This window comes from Pseudophryne corroboree, chromosome 1 (genome assembly GCF_028390025.1).
Source record: "Pseudophryne corroboree isolate aPseCor3 chromosome 1, aPseCor3.hap2, whole genome shotgun sequence".
NCBI lineage: Eukaryota > Metazoa > Chordata > Amphibia > Anura > Myobatrachidae > Pseudophryne > Pseudophryne corroboree.
In genome coordinates this window covers 676,345,599-676,366,238 of record NC_086444.1, presented here as the reverse complement: position 1 = coordinate 676,366,238, position 20,640 = coordinate 676,345,599, and the positions used below count along the sequence as shown (strand labels likewise).

Genomic DNA, 20,640 nt, shown 5'->3' with positions numbered 1-20,640 from the left:
GAGGTGATAATGGGCCACATTTGTTTAACTTTTTTACAAGTTGTCTTGCTGGCAGTATTGAATTGATTGACCCACGCCACCTTGGTGGACTGATCTGTGCGTATCTTAGCCTGGAGTAATTCCTCTCTGTTCTTCGATCTAGCCCTTGCACATGCCTGTTTCAATAATCCAGGGGGATACCCCCTTTGTAGAAACTTTTCAGTCATGGCTTTAAGTTGCATTTCCAGATCCTCAGGGGCGCTGGTAATTCTGCACACCCGGAGGTACTGGGAGTAGGGTAAGCCTTGAATTAACGCAGGCGGATGGAAGCTGTCATATCTAAGCAGCGTGTTGCGGTCAGTGGGCTTGGTGTATACTGTCGTCTCTATCTGTCCCTCTCGCAACATGATTTTAATGTCCAGAATTTTTTTTCGGACAAATGGGTGTTAAGAGTAAATTTGACCGGACTCATAGACCGGTTGTGTGTTTCAACCAACCGAGACAGAACCTCCTCTTTACCAATCCAGAAAAGCAGGAGGTCATCTATGTATCGTGTGTATAGCTTAATCTGCCCGGCTATCTCTCGATCTTCAAAAAACACCTGTCGCTCCACTTCCCACATATAGGCATTGGCCAGCGATGGGGCCACCGCCGACCCCATGGCACAGCCGCTATTCTGTATGTAAAACTTGCCATTAAAGAGAAAATAATTGTGCGTTAACATATATTCCAAAAGGTTAATAAACAAATCAATACCGGGGCCCTCATATAAAGGGTTATTCGTAATAAGGTGTTATTCGTAATAAGGCTGCCAGCCCTGCTCGGTGCGGTATACAAGTGTAAAGGCTCGTAACATCGAGCGTGGCTAGCACTGTGCCTGCCTGAAGAGGCCCTAGTTGTGCAAATTGTCTCAACAGCGTGCTGGAATCTTTTAAATGGGAAAAAGTGGCTTGGATGCATGGTTGTAGGAAAAAATCCAAATAGACTGCAATGGATTCACACAGCGACCCCCTGGCCGAGATGATAGGCCGGCCAGGGGGGTGCTGCGGATCCTTGTGAATCTTGGGGATTGAATAAAAGACAGGGACTACCGGGTATGGGCACACCAATCTGTTATATGTTTAATTTGTAATTAAGCCCCCTGTCCTAGCCTGTGTTAACATGTTATCTAATTCCACCTTGTATATGGCAGTTGGATCCCCATCCAATGCACTATAAGTCAGACAATCTGCTAACAACCGATCGCACTCCGCGATGTAATCACTGGTATCTAGAATAACAATCGCTCCCCCTTTGTCCGCACCCCTTATAATAATGTCCTGTCTGACCCTTAAGTCCTTCAGGGCGCTGTATTCCTCACGGGACATATTTCTATGAACCTGAGGGGGCGGATGATCTTGCAGGTGTTCCAGCATCCGTGTAAATGTCTTGATCGAAGCGTTATGGGAGACGGGATCAAACTTAGAACCAGACGTTAACCTTTTTATTTGAGGAATCGATGCCCTCCTCTGTATTTGTTCTGTATTTTTCCCAAAGTGTTCCTTGAGTTTCAAAGTTCTATTGAATTTGAACGCTTCAACCTTCCATTGAAAAATTGTGTAGTTTATCCTTTTTGTATTTCAGCAACTCAAGCCTGTAAGTCTCCACCTGGTTTTTAAGTTTGTCCAGCCAGTTGATCGTTTTGTCATCAGTGAGCGTTTGCAAATGCTGTTCCTCAAAATTACGTAGCTTCTCTCTGGCCACATTGACCTCACAGGTGGATTCCTCTAAAACCAGGAGCATGAGGTCCATGGCACATTTATTGAGGACCGAGATCCACCGTCTGCAGAAACTGGCGTTATGCCGCCTGATGGTCGGAGTCTTCTGGACACGGAACCCCCTCGGGATTTGCTTGTTTCTGTAGTAATCCGAGAGGGTACGTCCGTGATACATGAAGTCTACTTCTCTTTTGCGTAATTTAAACAGCTCACGGAATAACTCCTCATTAGAGGAGGTCACATTTTCTTCAAAGGCTGGCTCCTTTAACAAGATGCTTTCGGCCTCAATGTCTGAAAAACTTAATACATCATAGTTGTCACATCGTAGCAGATAAGCTTGAGCCAGGGTCCAGTTCCGACGTAGCCATGTTGTTATATGGAGAGGTCAGAATGTCAATTACGGTGTATATACACCTGGTATAACTACCAGACAAATGGAAGGCTGTCTCTGGGATATGCCACGACAAAAAAAGGAAAAATTACAAGAAAAGAAAAAAAGTGCAAAGTGCAAGTGTCCAGTGCTCCCGTGTCTACTTGCTGCGCCAGTGTCCGGGTGAGTGGTTCCAATAAACCAATATGAGGGTGCCGCAGACCTGGTGGGATGCGGAGATGGCAACTCAAGCATCAAATCAACAAATTATTAAAGAGATTTAAGTGTTACATTCTTGAGAATAGGGGTTATGCCTTAACGATTATTATGCATTTTTCATATCTTTTAAGGAATGGATTTTTTAATAAGTGGATTTTAGACATGTTTTTCACTTCTGTTCTCACACCCTTGCATTATGCAATATGTGTCTTAATGTGCACTTGGGTTTTTTAATATTCTAATCACTTGTTTCCGCAATATGTGGTCAGATTTTACAGGTCACGTTCATATGTTTGATATGTGTTGTTATTGTTTAGTTACCCCCATGGTAACGCTCTGTCACTTCCTGTGTTTACCTCTGCAGCAGCGGTAGTACCTGTCCACGGAAGGACGTCACTACCGAGGGGCGGAGTCATCTGAACCCGGAAGTGCAGGGTGCCGTGGATCGGGACGCCGCTGTCTGCAGCGGGAACGGGTGAGCCAGGGGCTGGTAAGCTATTTAAATGTTGCTTTGCAGTGTTTGCACACTTGTTTGATGTGTCTTGAGGAAGGGAGTTCGTCTCCCGAAACGTCGATTAAAGCACGCTGTTTTGAATTGATGAAAGCCTCCGAGTGCCGCCTTCCATCGTATATATACTAAGCTAGCATTGCTTAAGGAGGGCACCGGAGCAGGTACCCAGCAGGGACGAGGAGTGCCGGACCCAGCTGTGTAGTATATATATATATATATGTGTATATGTGTATATATATATATATATATATATATATATCTCCAAGCTAGCACGGCACTCGCAGGGACTCGTTCCACCAAAAATTTAATAACGGTGTTTACATAATCAACATGTTTCGAGGCTGACGCCCCTTCCTCAGGACACACCAACAGACAAACATACAGCGGAGAGGAACCAGCTACTGTGTCATTAAGTCGTGGGTATATGTTATTCTGCACTCCTGTGGACAAGATATGCGGGATATGTTATGTCCTACAGTTCTGGTAATTTGTGTTTGTGATTGATGCTGCTGGTTAATAGGTTAAATAAGCGGTCATGGTTTTATATATATGTGTATGTTGTTTTGTTCCCCCCAGCCTCGTCCATGTGCAGCGCCGCTTAATGACACAGTAGCTGGTTCCTCTCCGCTGGAACGCAAGCAGGAGGTTGCTAAGCAACGTCAGCCGGCGTGGATCCGGAAGTGAGGTGCCCGCGGTCTTTCAGCGGCGGCAGCTGTGGTCGATTAGCGCGGCGGGTGGATCTTCTAGTTATCAGGTATTTAAATGTTCACTGTATGTTTGTCTGTTGTTTGTTGGTGTGTCCTGAGGAAGGGGCGTCCGCCTCGAAACATGTTGACTATGTAAACACCGTTATTAAATTTTTGGTGTAACGAGTCCCTGCGAGTGCCGTGCTATCTTGGAGGTATATGTGGAATATTACACCGGGACCAACTGTATGGAAATGCTCTATATATATATATATACAGTATATATATATATATATATATATATATACACAATGATATTCATACATAAGAGAAATTCAGTAATAAAATAATTACATATTGTAATGGGCGTAAATTTACTAAAGCTTCTAATACAGAGAATTGGTGATGTTGCCCATAGCAACTAATCAGATGCTGTCTGTCATTTCTATATTGCCTTTTAGAAAATGATAGATAGCATCTGATTGGTTGCTATGGGCAACATCACCAATTTTGTTTTAGAAGCTTTAGTAAATTTACCCCATGTGTTACTATGGGGTATATGCAATTGCGGTCGAATTCCGGCCGGAATTCGACTGTTTTTAAATTCGACACAATTCGAAAGTCAGACACCCTCCCGCCGGAACCCGAATTCGACATATTCAATAAAAAACGGATTCGACAGTCCCGCTGTCGAAAAACGGACCAATTGAAAGTGTGCGTCCTGGATTCAACTTCATGGACGGCACAAAAGTGTTTAAAAAATCCTGAAAAAAAAATGCGTGGGGTCCCCCTTCCTAAGCATAACCAGCCTCGGGCTCTTTGAGCCGGTCCTGGTTGTAAAAATACGGGGAAAAAATTGACAGGGGATCCCCCTTTCAGTGCGTGGATCGGGTTTTGCGATCTACACAGGATTTTTGTGAGTATAATTTTATTTACGGGTACACCGTGGATTCTATTGGTAAAGGGGACCGAGCCGTCGTGTCAACATAGGTAAGTATGTGTGTGTCGGTGTGCATGTATGTAATAAAGTTTTACTATCACGGTGTGTGTGTACTGTTTTTATTTGGGTATTTTTTTTGCAGTAGAACTACAGGTACCAGCGGGCCCGTTTCCCCCCCGCATACTAGTACTTGTTCTCCAAGTACCAGCTTGCGGGTGAGGCTTGCTGGGACTTGTAGTTCTGCTACAAAAAACAATATTCTTTATTTTGTCACCTGGCTATCAGCCTCCCATCCGCCGCCCTTGTATTGGGGTGGGGGGGGGCGGGTTTTGCCTCGGGCTTCACCCCTGGCTGGAAGGGGGGGACCCCTTGATTTAAGGGGTCCCCACTCCTCCAGGGGTGACTATTTGGGGATTTAATGCCACGGCCGCAGGGACCGGTATAAAAGAGTCCCCCGGCTGTGGCATTATCTCTCCAGCTAGTGGAGCCCGGTGCTGGTGTGAAAAATACGGGGGACCCATACATCTTTTGTCCCCCGTATTTTTTGCACCAGGACCGGACGCAGAGCCCGGTGCTGGTTGTTAAAATACGGGGTGATAATGCTGATTTATCCTTAGGAATGAAAGCTATACTTTAAACACACCTTAAATACACTTTACCATGGAGCCGCTGTACTTAATACACACTCTACGTACATTGTACGCTATTAGCGTATAAAGTCACGTGCTGTGTACGGACATAGCGTACAAATGCAGCGCTGATGGTACAAAGTACTCACAGCACGTACACACCCAGAGATACACTTTAAACCTTTTACAGCAATGCAATGCAATGATAATACACTTTAAACCTTAGCAGGGCAATGAAGACAGGACACCAGATTGTAATTAAACCGCTGGGTTCCGACACCACAGCGTATTATTGCTGAAAGGGGGTTACAATACAAATAATACAATACAATATAACAGAGTAAATGGCTACATTCAATGGTACATACGTGAGTGGATTCGCTTGCGCTACCCGGTCCGGTCCTCCGTCATCTGATAGATAACGTTGTGAGTCTTGTGTCTGACCAGGCCTGGAGCAGGCTCTCTTTATACAATTCTTCCAAAAAGCAATACAATAGATACTGTAATCTCTTTGTCCATTAGACACAGGGATGCACATTTACAGTACAGGAGAGGTCATAGGTCGGTTTGAATAGGTAGGCGATGTCTTTCCCAACTGCTCTTGTGGGTGGTCTCCTCTGGATTCCCGCCGCATACATAATGTACAGTAAATACAGTTTATATCTATATTCTGCTCCTGCACATAACTATCCGCAGGAACATGCGATCTTTCTCAAACCAACACCGGAATGTTACCCTTAAAATACCCTTCAGCTGGATACCAAACACCACCTTATAACCTTGTTCTGTCCCCTCCTATTCTGTAAAGGTGAATCCCTTTGTTCTGAAACCATTTAAACTGCTGTTACTTTCTGATGTGGTGCAGGGAGGCTATGTGTACATTGTGCACTATTTGGATTAAATATGTAATGTGTTTTGATAGCTTTCCATGCGTTCACAAACTCTACCGTAAATACCCATACCACGCGCTAATGCGCAGGACCGCAGGAGCGACCATACGCAAATTGCGAATATGTGCACGCACGACAGAACAAGTACACGTGCAGAGGCCATCTGTGTGTAGTTTGTACGTGATGTGTGTACTGCAATATTTTTAAACTTTGACAGTCCACCCTTTGGCAGTCACTAATAACTGCCACTATCTAATCACTAAACAGAAAAATATCTACACGATATCTACAGAAGTTTGGATAGTCAGGAGAGAGTGGTAGGTAGGAAATTTATGACCTAGTGGGATAGTAAAAAGCATGTATGTATGAATCCATGTCTGAGGGGCATGTATCATCGTGCCGTATATGTTCTAAATAAGCTTCGAGGTATTGCGAAGTATACATTAAATCCTTCTCATCCCGTATCAAGGGTCTGTAAATGGGCCAACAAACACTACCGAGCTCTTTTCAGCTTCTTGTTAAAACAAATGGGGTGCACATTTAGTTGATGATACATGGAGGGGGAAACATATGTGAGTGCTAGTATATGTGGATATCACCTGTCGACTATGTGTGCTATTAACTGGAGGTTGCAGAGATGAAGATAAGACACATATCTAAAATACATTCATATAAACATTTTGGGTAGGGCAGATATCTTTTCCGGATGGATGTATCTGGGCAGAGGGGGAAACAAAAGAAAAACGGGTGAAAGAAACAGGCCATGAAATTCATTTGCAATCCTTATCATAACACTGTCTCTATGGATGGGTCATAAATTAAGTCTGCTGCTATAACAGTGCCCTCGCTCCTTAGACTCATCAACTTTGTGCCGTGCTTGCGCCGTGTCAGAATTCGAACACACCTAAATATCAAACCAATAATTATGACGACTCCCAGGATACAAAGGAGAAACTTCCCTACACTCATAATAACATTTTGAGCCCACTCTCCTAAACCTGAGAACCAATTTTGTGGGTTTAACCATGAGACCCAGCCGGTCAGTTCATTACTCACAGTCGCCAATGTAAGGTTGTGTTTCCTCCTGAACTCCCACTTCAACTGCAGGATATCGTCCATCTTTTGATCGATAATCTCCGTTGGATCATCAGTACTGTTCGTAATATACGTACAGCACTTCACCCCATATTGAGTTGCCAGAGTAACACAGTACCCACCCGTCACGGCTGTGATATAATTTAGGACCATCCTGTGCTGAATCAGTTCCTTCTTGTAAGCTTGTAACTCCCTTCCCGTATACCTGAAGGTGTCGTCATACATCTCAGTGATATTATCTATCAAGTTCGCTAGCGCATGGATATACCTATAATTTATAATTCCTCTGGCAGTACGGGTGATGTCTAATGCGAGAAGGAATTGAATTCCCGGTGGATTCGTGGATCAAATCAGAGGCTGCGTGCTCTGTCCTATCTATGAGGTGTCTCTTGATGATGTGTTCATAGTGAGTATGAGTATAAGGAGCCTGAGCACTGCGGTGAACGTCTTTCATCTTATCATGGGTTATGGTCATGACCTCTGGTAGTATTCTCCCAATATAACACAATCCCTCTGAGCTCGGGGCAAGCCACTCGTACGCCTTCCTCCTACATATGAAATAGGCATCATCTGGGAGAACATAGGGGACAAAATATGACATCACCATATTACAAACTTTCCATGTAAAGAAACCTATCCCTAGTTCTTCCATCTGCTCAGTACAAGTATCGGGCTGGATGATATGAGCACAATACCCTGGCGATACTTTTCCAACCCACATGGTCTTGCTTCCACGAGTATACCTATACCGAAAATACCTTCCACTGTTGGCTATTTGGCGTACAAGTTCAGAGTCTATGGGTATCCTATCAGCTCTGTGTGAAAAGATCATTGTCTGGTTATTCCACGTCACTTCCCAATTTCCCGGTTTTCGGTAATTGGAAATATTAAAACATAATAAGAATCTGTCTACATGATACTGGTGGAGCTTCAAACTAGGGGGCCTAGAAATATTGAATTTCTTGTCCACCAGTCTCCCACCCCGTAATTCGAGTACCTCATCTATTGCTAAAGGGTATGGTACTAATCCTGACTTGCTCTGACCTTGAGGTACCTGTGAGCACACCCAATATTCTGTCTGGTTTAAGACCTTACCCACTAGTGAGTGGTAATCACTCAACGGATGACTGTCCATGTCAATATTAAGGTTGGACTGACATCTCTGGATGCACCCATCCTTAACTATATTCTCACAGTTCCTACAAATACAATATTCATCAGACAATAACCCCTCACAGTGCCTCCGAGCTCCCTGACTACCAGAGCGCTTACTGATGCCAGCCTTTACCAAAATGATGTGCTGATCCTGAGATCCTACAAATTCATACTTGCCATCAGAACCCATTCCAGATCCCTGCTCGACCCCTCTGGACCCTCACCAAAACAAACTGTCCTTATCAAAATCAGAATTACTAATAGAACCTGAAACGCAGTCTCTTGTGATCGATCCATTTCGTTAGGGGAAAGGAGGAAAATAAGAAGGAGAAAAGAAAGGAGAGGAAAAAAATGCAGGGGGAGGTGAAAAAAGAAAGTGGTACGACAACCGTTCTAGCTCTTGTTACTCTCTGTGCTCAGATGCCCTTCAACAGTCCTGCCTCTCAACGTTCCCGAAACAGACACTCCAGTGATACGAGATTCTCTACACTCTGCTCTTTGTCACGAGTTCTCTCCGGGTCAGCGACCTTCTTGCAGTGGGACGAGTGGATCCAAGTCTCTCTTTCGGCGACCTTCAATGCTGTTGTGCTGGTTAACAAGACTTGATACGGTCCTTCCCACCTGTCTATGAGGCAACCTGAGCGTAAGAAATTTCGCATCATCACATAATCCCCAGGTTCAATGTCATGGCAATTACTGTTCGGCAGGTCAGGAATCACCAGCTTTAAATGTCTTTGTTGATTTCTCAGCTGCTGGCTCATCCCAACCAAATATTTCACAGTCACTTCATTATTACATTTCAAATCATCCTGGGGGTCTATCATTACATGAGGTTGTCGACCAAAAAGAATTTCAAAGGGTGATAGGTTAAGGGGAGACCTGGGAGTGGTTCTGATGCTGTACAACACTAGTGGCAAAGCTTCTGGCCACGACAATCCAGTTTCAACCATTAATTTGCTCAGCTTGTTCTTAATAGTGCTATTCACTCTCTCTACCTTTGCACTCGCCTGTGGACGGTACGGAGTTTGCAGCTTGCTATTAATTCCCATCAGTTTGCACATGACCTGAAAGACTTCACCTGTAAAATGGGTACCCCTATCACTTTCAATTATTCTAGGGATACCATATCTACACACAAATTCCTGCACAATTTTCTTTGCAGTGAATGTAGCAGTATTTGTGGCAGCAGGGAACACTTCTACCCAATTAGAAAATACGTCAATACAAACTAACACATATTTTAAATTCCTACAGGGTGGTAACTGTATGAAATCGATTTGTATTACCTGAAAAGGTCCGTCTGTTGGAGGGATATGGGATGGCTCTGTTGGTATTGACTTTCCAATATTCTTCCTCAAGCAAGTAAAACATGTCATTGCTCTCTTACCTGCATGAGAAGAGAATACTGGCGCACACCAGTAGGCTCTCACCAGCTTACACATACCCTCTTTACCCAGATGAGTCAGACCGTGTGCCGCCTCAGCTAAGCTTGGAAGATATGCTCTGGGGGCCACTGGCTTACTTTGTCCACCTGTCCACAGTCCCGAGGATTCCTGGCCATATCCCTTTGACCTCCAGACTGCCTTTTCCTGTAATGAACACAAATCTTGCATTTCAATTAATTGTTGTGTGTTGATCGTGTTAAATGTCATCAGTGGTGTGATGTTCGTTTGTATGGGGGTGCTGGCTGCTGATTTAGCAGCTTCGTCTGCCCGGCTGTTACCAAGTGAAATTGGGTCTTGGTTGTAAGTATGTGCTTTGCACTTGATAACATCCACTCTGTCTGGTTCCTGTATCGCTGTTAGAAGTCTTTTTATGTGGGACGCATGCGCTACAGGTGTGCCAGCTGCCGTCATGAAATTTCTGAGGTGCTATAGGGCCCCGAAATCATGCACCACTCCAAAGGCATATCTAGAATCTGTGTATATATTAGCTGACTTACCCTTGGCCAATTCACACGCTCTGGTTAGGGCGACCAACTCAGCAACTTGTGCTGAGTGCGGTGGGCCCAGGGGTTCAGCTTCTATGATACCTCTGTCGTCTACAACTGCATATCCAGTACACAGGTCTTCCGAGTCCGTTTGTCTGTGGCAACTACCGTCAGTGTAGAAGGTAAAGTCTACCCCTTCCAGTGGGTTGTCACTGATGTCAGGTCTCGCAGTGAAAGTCTGATTCAGGTATTCCATACAATCATGCATATCAGTGTCTGCACTAAATCCTCCTTCACCATCATTCTCATCCTCCACCCTTTGTGCCTGTCCAGGCACACTTGGCAAGTAAGTTGCAGGATTTAGTGAGCTGCATCTCTTAATGGTGATGTTTACAGGGGCCATCAGTGATAATTCCCACTTTGTAAACCGAGCAGATGAGACATGTCTGGTTTGGGCGGAGTTCAGTAAGGCTGATACTGCATGAGGTGTATGGATGGTCAGGTTGTGTCCTAACACTATGTCTTCGCTTTTACTTACTAGCAAAGCTATCGCTGCAACACTTTGCAAGCATGTGGGGAGAGACCGCGCTACGGTGCCCAACTGTGCACTGTAGTAAGCTACCGGCCTGCTGGCATCACCATGTCTCTGGGTTAAAACTCCTGCCGCGCACCCTGCACTTTCTGTACCGTATAATTCAAAGGGCTTCTCATAATCTGGCATACCTAATGTAGGTAGGTGCCTGTGATAGGCACTGTTTGAGTCTCTCAAAGGCCAGTTCGGACTCATCTGTGTGTGAGACCCGTTCTGGTTTGTTTGAAGAGACCATTTCTTGCAAAGGTTAAGCCAGTATAGAGAACCCTGAAATACAGTTTCGGCAGTACCCGCACATTCCAAGGAAAGTGCGGATCTGCTGCTGCGTTTGTGGCAGAGTCATGTCGTGAATCGCCTGTATTCTATCAGCGGTGAGGTGTCTAAGTCCTTGAGTCAAGCAATGTCCCAAATATTTTACCCTGGTCTGGCACAACTGCAACTTATCCTTTGAAACCTTGTGTCCCGTTTGGGAAAGATGAAACAGAAGCTGTTTCGTGTCTTTCAAGGACGATTCGAGTGAGTCAGAACACAACAATAAGCCATCGACATACTGTATTAGTACTGATCCACTCTCAGGTTGAAAGGATTGTAAACAATCATGCAAGGCCTGGGAGAAAATACTCGGGCTGTCAATGAATCCTTGGGGAAGACGAGTCCAGGTGTACTGTACTCCCCTGTATGTAAAAGCAAAAATATATTGGCTATCAGGGTGCAGAGGGACAGAAAAGAAGGCAGAACAGAGGTCGATGGCAGTGAAGAATTTTGCAGTAGAGGGAATTTGCATGAGGATGACAGCTGGATTGGGTACTACAGGGGAATTGGCTCTCAACTATCTTGTTTATCCCCCTTAGATCCTGCACTAGCCTGTAACCCCTCCCCCCACTCTTTTTCACAGGGAAGATGGGACTATTAGCAGTGCTGGACGTCCTGACTAGGATGCCCTGTTGTAGCAACCGCTCTATGACGGGGTACACTCCTAATTCTACCTCTGGCTTCAGAGGATACTGAGGGATTTTTGGAGCTATCCTACCATCTTTTACTTGCACTACTACTGGAGCTACATTTGCCATCAATCCAGTGTCTTGTCCATCTTTGGTCCAAAAGGAACCCGGTATTTGTGAGATAATTTCCTCTACCTTTGATGGACACTTGTCTATAACAGTAGAATGCGACATTAGCCTTTGAGGGGTGTCTAATATATCCTGTACTTCTTGAGCGTGGTTCCCAGGTATATCCAAGAAGACACCCTCAGGAGTACAGTATATGACACACCGCATTTTACACAATAAATCTCTCCCGAGTAGATTAGTCAGAGCCAATGCAGCCAACAGGAAAGAATGTTTGGTTTGCAAGGGCCCTATCGTAATTTCTGCAGGTCTACTCAAAGGGTATTGTTGCACAGTTCCTGTTACTCCCATTGCCGAAATTGTTTTACCCATGGTTTTTACACCTACTGTCGAATTTAACACTGACCTGGCCGCCCCTGTACAAGAAAAGGTAATGGTACACCAGCTACATCAACCGTTACCTCAGGTTCATTACCAAGGCTAGCAATTAACTTCACTGGCTGCAGACTACAGGTGTGGCCCAACCCCTATTGTGTGGTGAGACCCTCCTGCAGCGCATTGTCAGCTACAATATGTGAGGGGGATAACTGAGTTTCTCTGACGTCCTAGTGGATGCTGGGAACTCCGTAAGGACCATAGGGAATAGCAGGCTCCGAAGGAGGCTGGGCACTCTAGAAAGATCTTAGACTACCTGGTGTGCACTGGCTCCTCCCACTATGACCCTCCTCCAAGCCTCAGTTAGATTTCGTGCCCGGCCGAGGTTGGATGCACACTAGGGGTTCTCCTGAGCTCTTAGAAAGAATAGACTTAGGTTTTTTATTTTCAGTGAGACCTGCTGGCAACAGGCTCACTGCAGCGAGGGACTAAGGGGAGAAGAAGCGAACTCGCCTGCTTGCAGCCGGATTGGGCTTCTTAGGCTACTGGACACCATTAGCTCCAGAGGGATCGACCGCAGGCCCAGTCCTTGGTGTTCGGCCCCGGAGCCGCGCCGCCGTCCCCCTTACAGAGCCAGAAGCAAGAAGATGGTCCGGAAAATCGGCGGCATGAAGACTCTGTCTTCACCAAGGTAGCGCACAGCACTGCAGCTGTGCGCCATTGCTCCTCTCACACACTTCACACTCCGGTCACTGAGGGTGCAGGGCGCTGGGGGGGGCGCCCTGAGGCAGCAATAAAAACACCTTGGCTGGCTAAAATACCTCAATATATAGCCCCAGGGGCTATATATGAGGAAAATACCCCTGCCAGAATTCCATAAAAAGAGGGAGAATAGGCCGCGAAAAAGGGGCGGAGCCTCTCTCCTCAGCACACTGGCGCCATTTTTCCCTCACAGCTCGGCTGGAGGGAAGCTCCCTGGCTCTTCCCTGCAATCTACAGTACCAGTAAGAGGGAAAAGAGAGGGGGGGCATTAAATTTGGCAGTATATATACATATATTATATGAAAAGCAGCTATTAGGGACATAACTCAGTTAGTCCCTGCATTATATAGCGCTCTGGTGTGTGCTGGCATACTCTCACTCTGTCCCCCCAAAGGGCTTTTGTGGGTCCTATCCTCGTTTAGAGCATTCCCTGTGTGTCTGCGGTGTGTCGGTACGGCTGTGTCGACATGTTGAATGAGGAGGCTTATATGGTGACGGAGCAGAGGCCGATATATGTGATGTAGCCCCCTGTGGGGCCGACACCAGAGTGGATGGATAGGTGAAAGGTATTAACCGACAGTGTCAACTCCTTACATAAAAGGGTGGATGACGTAACAGCTGTGGGACAGCCGGCTTCTCAGCCTGCGCATGCCCAGGCGTCTCAAAGGCCATCAGGGGCTCAAAAACGCCCGCTCTCTCAGATGGCAGACACAGATGTCGACACGGAGTCTGACTCCAGTGTCGACAAGGTTGAGACATATACACAATCCACTAGGAACATCCGTGACTTGATCCCGGCAATAAAAAATGTGTTACACATTTCTGACATTAACCCAAGCACCTCTAAAAATGGGTTTTTAGGTTTGGGGAGAAAAAACAGGCAGTGTTTTGTTCCCCCATCAGATGAATAAATGAAGTGTGTGAAAAGCGTGTGTTCCCCCGTTTAGAAACTGGTAATTTCTAAAAAGTTACTGATGGCGTACCCTTTCCCGCCAGGAGGATAAGTTACGCTGGGAGATATCCCCTAGGGTGGATAAGGCGCTCACACGGTTGTCAAAAAAGGTGGCACTGCCGTTTTAGGAACGGCCACTTTGAAGGTACCTGTTGATAAAAAGCAGGAAGCTATCCTGAAGTCTGTATTTACACACTCAGGTACTAGACGGAGACCTGCAGATCGTGCTGCTGCAGCGTGGTCGGTGACCCTGTCAAACATGAGAACATATTAAAGACGTCGTCTTATATATGAGGGATGCACAGAGGGATATTTTGCCGGCTGGCATCCAAAATGAATGTAATGTCCATTCTGTCAGGAGGGTATTAGAGACCTGTCACGGGACAGGTGATGCTGACTTTAAAAAGATTCTACCTTATAAGGGTGAGGAATTATTTGGGGATGGTCTCTGGGACCTCGTATCCACAGCCACAGCTGGGAAGAAATATTGTTACCTCAGGTTTCCTCACAGACTAAGAAAGCACTGTATTATCAGGTACAGTCCTTTCGGCTTCAGAAAAGCAAGCGGGTCAAAGGCGTTTCCCTTCTGTACAGAGACAAGGGAGGAGGGAAAAAGCTGCACCAGTCAGCCTGCTCCCAGAATCAAAATTCTTCTCTCGCTTCCTCTGAGCCCACAGCATGACGCGGGGGCTCCACAGGTGTAGCCAGGTACGGTGGGGGGCCGTCTCAAAAATTTCAGCGATCAGTGGGCTCGCTCACAGGTGGATCCCTGTTTCTTTCAAGAAGTATGTCAGGGGTACAAGCTGGAATTCGAGATATCTCCCCCCAGCCGTTTCCTAGATTATGGCTTGCCGACAACTCCCTCAGGCAGGGAGGCTGTACTAGAGGCAATTAATAAGCAGTATTCCCAACAGGTAATACTCAAGTGCCCCTACTTCAACAAGGACGGGGTTACTATTCTACACGGGTTGGGGTACCGAAACCGCATGGTTCGGTGTGACCCATTTATATTAAAATCCTTGAACACATACATAAAAAAATTCAAGTTCAAGATGGAATCGCTCGGGGCGGTTATTGCAAGCCTGGACGAGGGGGAATACATGGTATCCCGGGACATCAAGGATGCTTACCTGCATGTCCCCATTTACCATCCTCGCCAGGAGTACCTCAGATTTGTGGTACAGGATTGCCATTACCAAGTCCAGACAGGACTGTACAAGGCACCGAGGGTGTTTACCGGTGTAATGGCCGAAATGATGATACTCCTTCGAAAAAAGGGAGTTTTAATTATCCCGTACTTGGACAATCTCCTTATAAGGGCGAGGTCCAAGGAGCAGTTGCTAGTCGGGGTAGCACTATTTTGGAAGGTGCTACAACAGCAGGGTTGGATTCTAAACAGTCCAAAGTCACAGCTGGTTTCTATGACACATCTACTGTTCCTGGGGATGGTTCTGGACACAGACCAGAAATAAGTGTTTCTCCGGGAGGAGAAACCAAGGAGCTGTCATCTCTAGTCAGAGACCTCCTGAAGCCAAAACAGGTATCGGTGCATCATTGCACGCGAATCCTGGGAAAAAATGGTAGCTTCCTACGAAGCAATCCCATTCGGCAGGTTCCATGCAAGAACTTTTCAGTGGGACCTGTTGGACATGTGGTCCGGATCGCATCTTCAAATGCATCGGCTGATAACCCTGTCTCCAAGGACCAGGGTATCTCTAAAATGGTGGCTGCAGAGTGCCCATCTTAAGGAGGGCCGCAGGTTCGACATACTGGACTAGGTCCTAGTGACCATGGAGGCCAGCCTTTGAGGCTGGGGGCAGTCACACAGGGAAGAAACTTCCAAGGACTTTGGTCAAGTCAGGTGACTTCTCTACACAAAATATTCTGGAACTGAGGGCCAGTTACAATGCCCTGGGTCAGGCAAGGCCTCTGCTTCAAAACCAGCCGGTACTGATCCAATCAGACAACATTACGGCGGTCGCCCATGTAAACCAACAGGGCGACACAAGAAGCAGGATGGCGATGGCAGAAGCCACAAGGATTCTCCGATGGGCGGAAAATCATGTGTTAGCACTGTCAGCAGTGTTCATTCCCGGAGTGGACAACTGGGAAGCAGATCTTCTCAGCAGACACGACCTCCAACCGGGAGAGTGGGGACTTCATCCAGAAGTCTTCCAAAGGATTGTACACCTTTGGGAAAGGCCACAGGTGGACATGATGGCGTCCCGCCTCAACAAAAAGCTATAAAAGATATTGCGCCAGGTCAAGGGACCCTCAGGCGATAGTTGTGGACGCTCTGGTAACACCGTGGGTGTACCAGTCGGTTATGTGTTCCCTCCTCTGCCCCTCATACCAAAGGTATTGAGAATAATAATAAGAAGGCGAGGAGTAAGAACGATACTCGTGGTTCCGGTTTGGCCAAGAAGAGCTTGGTACCCTGAACTTCGAGAAATTATATCAGAGGACCCATGGCCTCTGCCGCTCAGACAGGACCTGCGGCAGCAGGGGCCCTGTCTGTTCCAAAACTTACCGCGGCTGCGTTTGACGGCATGGCGGTTGAACGCCGGATCCTGTAGGAAAAGGGCATTCCGGACATTCCTACGCTTATTAAAGCTAGGAAAGAGGTTACAGCAAATCATTATCACGCATATGGCGGAAGTATGTTGCATGGTGTGAGGCCGAAAAGGCCCCAACAGAGGAATTTCAACTAGGTCGATTTCTGCATTTCCTGCAAGCAGGAGTGAATATGGGCCTAAAACTGGGCTCCATTAAGGTACAGATCTCGGCTCTGTCGATTTTCTTTCAAAAAGAACTAGCTTCAGTACCTGAAGTTCAGACATTTGTAAAGGGAGTGCTGCATATTCAGCCCCCGTTTGTGCCCCCTGGGGCACCTTGGGATCTCAACGTGGTGTTGAGTTTCTTAAAATCACATTGGTTTGAACCACTAAAAACCGTGGATCTGAAATATCTCACGTGGAAGGTGGTCATGTTATTGGCCTTGGCTTCGGCCAGGCGAGTATCAGAATTGGCGGCTTTGTCCTGGAAAAGCCCTTATCTGATTTTCCATATGGATAGGGCAGAATTGAGGACTCGTCCCCAGTTTCTCCCTAAGGTGGTGTCGGCGTTTCACCTGAACCAGCCTATTGTGGTGCCTGCGGCTACTAGGGACTTGGAGGACTCCAAGTTGTTAGACGTGGTCAGGGCCCTGAAAATATATGTTTCCAGGATGGCTGGAGTCAGAAAATCTGACTCGCTGTTTATCCTATATGCACCCAACAAGCTGGGTGCTCCTGCTTCTAAGCAGACTATTGCTCGTTGGATTTGTAGTACAATTCAGCTTGCACATTCTGTGGCAGGCCTGCCACAGCCAAAATCTGTCAATGCCCATTCCACAAGGAAGGTGGGCTCATCTTGGGCGGCTGCCCGAGGGGTCTCGGCTTTACAACTTTGCCGAGCTGCTACTTTGTCAGGGGCAAACACGGTTGCAAAATTCTATGAATTTGATACCCTGGCTGAGGAGGACCTGGAGTTCTCTCATTCGGTGTTGCAGAGTCATCCGCACTCTCCCGCCCGTTTGGGAGCTTTGGTATAATCCCCATGGTCCTTATGGAGTTCCCAGCATCCACTAGGACGTCAGAGAAAATAAGAATTTACTCACCGGTAATTCTATTTCTCGTAGTCCGTAGTGGATGCTGGGCGCCCGTCCCAAGTGCGGTGTATCTGCAATACTTGTACATACTTATTGTTAACTAAATCGGGTTATTGTTGAGCCATCTGTTGAGAGGCTCAGTTGTTTCATACTGTTAACTGGGTTTCATATCACGAGTTATACGGTGTGTGTCACGATCCGGGTATCTGGACGCCATTACTTACCCTTCAGATGCCTCCTGAGGCTGGCTCAGCGTTCCAGGACCGGATCCCATCCGTTACACTGATGTCCACATTCCTGCCTCCTCTCCTGTCACTCTGAGACGCGGTCACCGCGGCGCCATGTAACATCTGGAATGGCGTTCCCCGCGGTCTCCACCGCTGTCCCTGAGTTCCTGCATGCAGAGTGTCAGAGTGGCGATTACGTCAGCCGCGGCCTCCGCTGTGCCCGCGTGGTTTAGATGTGCAATCATCAGTCTGGCGTCTCCTGTCTCCTGTGGCCGGCGCCGCCATTGCTGTTTCAATTCTCACATGGATTACAAACCAAACTTCCCTCCAAGTGTCTGCATGGGCGCAGCCATCTTGGATTTTGTCATCTGATCATTTCCACCAATCTGCTGTCTGTATTGTTAATCTGCATAATTGCCTAGCCAACCCCTTCCTTGCTGCAGGTATAAATATGCTGTGCCTGAGCAAGGAAGGCGTCAGTGCTTTGGTTGTCTAACCTAGTTCCAGTTTGTCTCTCCCCTGTGGTTGTCTTCCAGGTTCCAGCTCCTGTCTCCAGACTTCTGCTATAGAGACCCGCACCAGCATTCCATCTGCGGTGTAGCCTGACTCTCCGATTCATTCTGGACTCACCTGTTTCCAGCTACAACAATCACCTGCTTCCAGCCCAGCTTCCAGCAGTGTACAGCTTCTCTTAAAGGGCCGGTGTCCTTTCTGCAGTTTACCACTCTCCACCGGTATTATTATTTCACCGCTCTCAAACAATCACCTGCTTCCAGCCTAGCTTCCAGCAGTGTACAGCTTCTCTTAAAGGGCCGGTGTCCTTTTCTGCAGTTTACCACTCTCCACCGGTATTATTATTTCACCGCTCTCAAACTCCAAACTTCATTATTATTTCATCGCTCTCAAGTTCGTTTATTATTTAACTGGTTCCAGCCAGTATCCACTCCGTACCAACAACAGTCTGGTTCCAGCCAGTATCCACAGCAGCCGTTTTACCTTCAGCCGCCCAGCCTTTCCTGGAACATCAGCTGGTACGATCCTGGGTTCTCTCCATTGCTACAGTCAGGCCTGGTAAGGACTTTCCAACTAGAAGATTATAAGAACTGTCTCACACTACCAGTGCCTGTGGCCCTTGCCACCCTGTAGTACCCAGGAATTGTATTTATCCTCTGTTGACTTTTATGTTTCCTTTTACTGCTGCTGTGTTACGGAGTTTGTCATAATAAACATCATTGACTTTTATCCTGGTTGTCGTGGTCACGCCTTCGGGCAGTTATTCTACATGTTACTTACATGTCTAGGGGTCTGATACAACCTCCCAGGTTCCGTTACATCTCAGCCCCTACAACTGAGGCTGCCTCCCGTCAGCTCAGGCCCTCAGTTGTGACAGTAAGCACTGACCTAATGAATCCAGCCGGAGACCAGGATCAAGCGGCCAGGCCGATGCAAGAACTGGCAGCCCGACTTGAACATCAGGAGGCTGCACAGGGCCACATCATCCGCTGTCTCCAGGATCTCTCTACACGGCTGGATGGGATTCAAACGACCCTCCGTGGACCTGGCACGTCCGGTGCGTCCACTACAGTGACACCAGCTGTAACCCCACCCACCTTACCCATTTCCAGTCCACATCTTCATCTTCCAACGCCAGCAAAATTTGATGGATCTCCAAGGTTCTGCAGGGGATTTCTCAATCAATGTGAAATCCACTTTGAGCTTCTACCTGGCAATTTCTTCAGTGACCGTACCAAAATTGCCTATATCATCTCCCTTCTCAGTGGCTCAGCCCTTGACTGGGCATCACCTTTATGGGAGAAGTCTGATCCCCTGCTATCCTCCTATACTGACTTTGTAGCTACATTCAGGCGCATCTTCGACGAGCCAGGCCGGATAACATCTGCTTCATCTGAGATTCTCCGTTTACGCCAGGGAACACGTACTGTGGGACAGTATCTTATACAGTTTAAAATCCTGGCATCCGAACTGGCATGGAACGACGAGGCCCTGTATGCTGCATTCTGGCATGGCTTATCAGAACGCATCAAGGATGAGTTAGCTACCAGAGACTTGCCCTCTAAGTTGGATGAGCTAATTTCTCTTTGCACGAAGGTTGATCTACGTTTCAGAGAGAGAGCAACCGAGCGAGGAAGATCATCTACTCCTAAATCTTCTGCTCCTCCTCCTCGTCAACCATCTCCATCCAAGGATGAGCCTATGCAAATTAGTCGTTCCCGTCTATCTCCCGCTGAGCGCCGAAGACGTCTCTCTGAGTCTCTCTGTCTCTACTGTGCAGCTCCGTCGCACACTATCAATGCCTGTCCCAAGCGTCCGGGAAACTCCAGATCCTAGCTCGCCAAGGAGAGGGCCGGCTAGGAGTAATGATCTCCTCTCCATCTCCTCATGACTGTAACCTCCCAGTGTCGCTCCAAATTGCTCAACGTTACAGGAACGTCATTGCCCTCCTTGATTCCGGAGCAGCTGGGAATTTCATAACCGAAGCTTATGTTAAACGGTGGTCCCTACCCACCGAGAGACTGTCCTCGTCCATCTCTTTGACTGCCGTGGATGGCAGCAAGATTTTTGACGCAGTCATTTCCTTAAGGACTCTTCCAGTTCGTCTGAGAGTGGGAGTTCTTCATTCTGAGTATATTTATTTTTTAGTGATTCCACGAGCCACACATCCAGTGGTTTTAGGCCTTCCATGGCTCCGTCTCCACAACCCATCAATTGACTGGACGACTACGCAAATACTGGCATGGGGTCCCTCCTGTGCTGAGACTTGTTTAGCCAAAGTTCTTCCTGTTTGTTCTTCCTTCCCCAGGTCATCTGATGTTCCGCCTCCTCCATATCAAGAC

General features: G+C 47.0%; 1 long non-coding RNA gene across 1 annotated transcript in view; it reads left to right on the top strand.

Annotated features, from left to right (window-relative positions):
- The first annotated feature begins 2,711 nt into the window (after positions 1 to 2,711).
- LOC134906691 (uncharacterized) overlaps positions 2,712 to 20,640 on the top strand; it is a 38,288-nt gene continuing 20,359 nt past the window's right edge. Inside the window, exons 1-2 of the long non-coding RNA XR_010175771.1 lie at positions 2,712 to 2,815; positions 3,413 to 3,590. This is a non-coding gene — a long non-coding RNA (uncharacterized LOC134906691). The remainder of the gene's footprint in view (positions 2,816 to 3,412; positions 3,591 to 20,640) is intronic.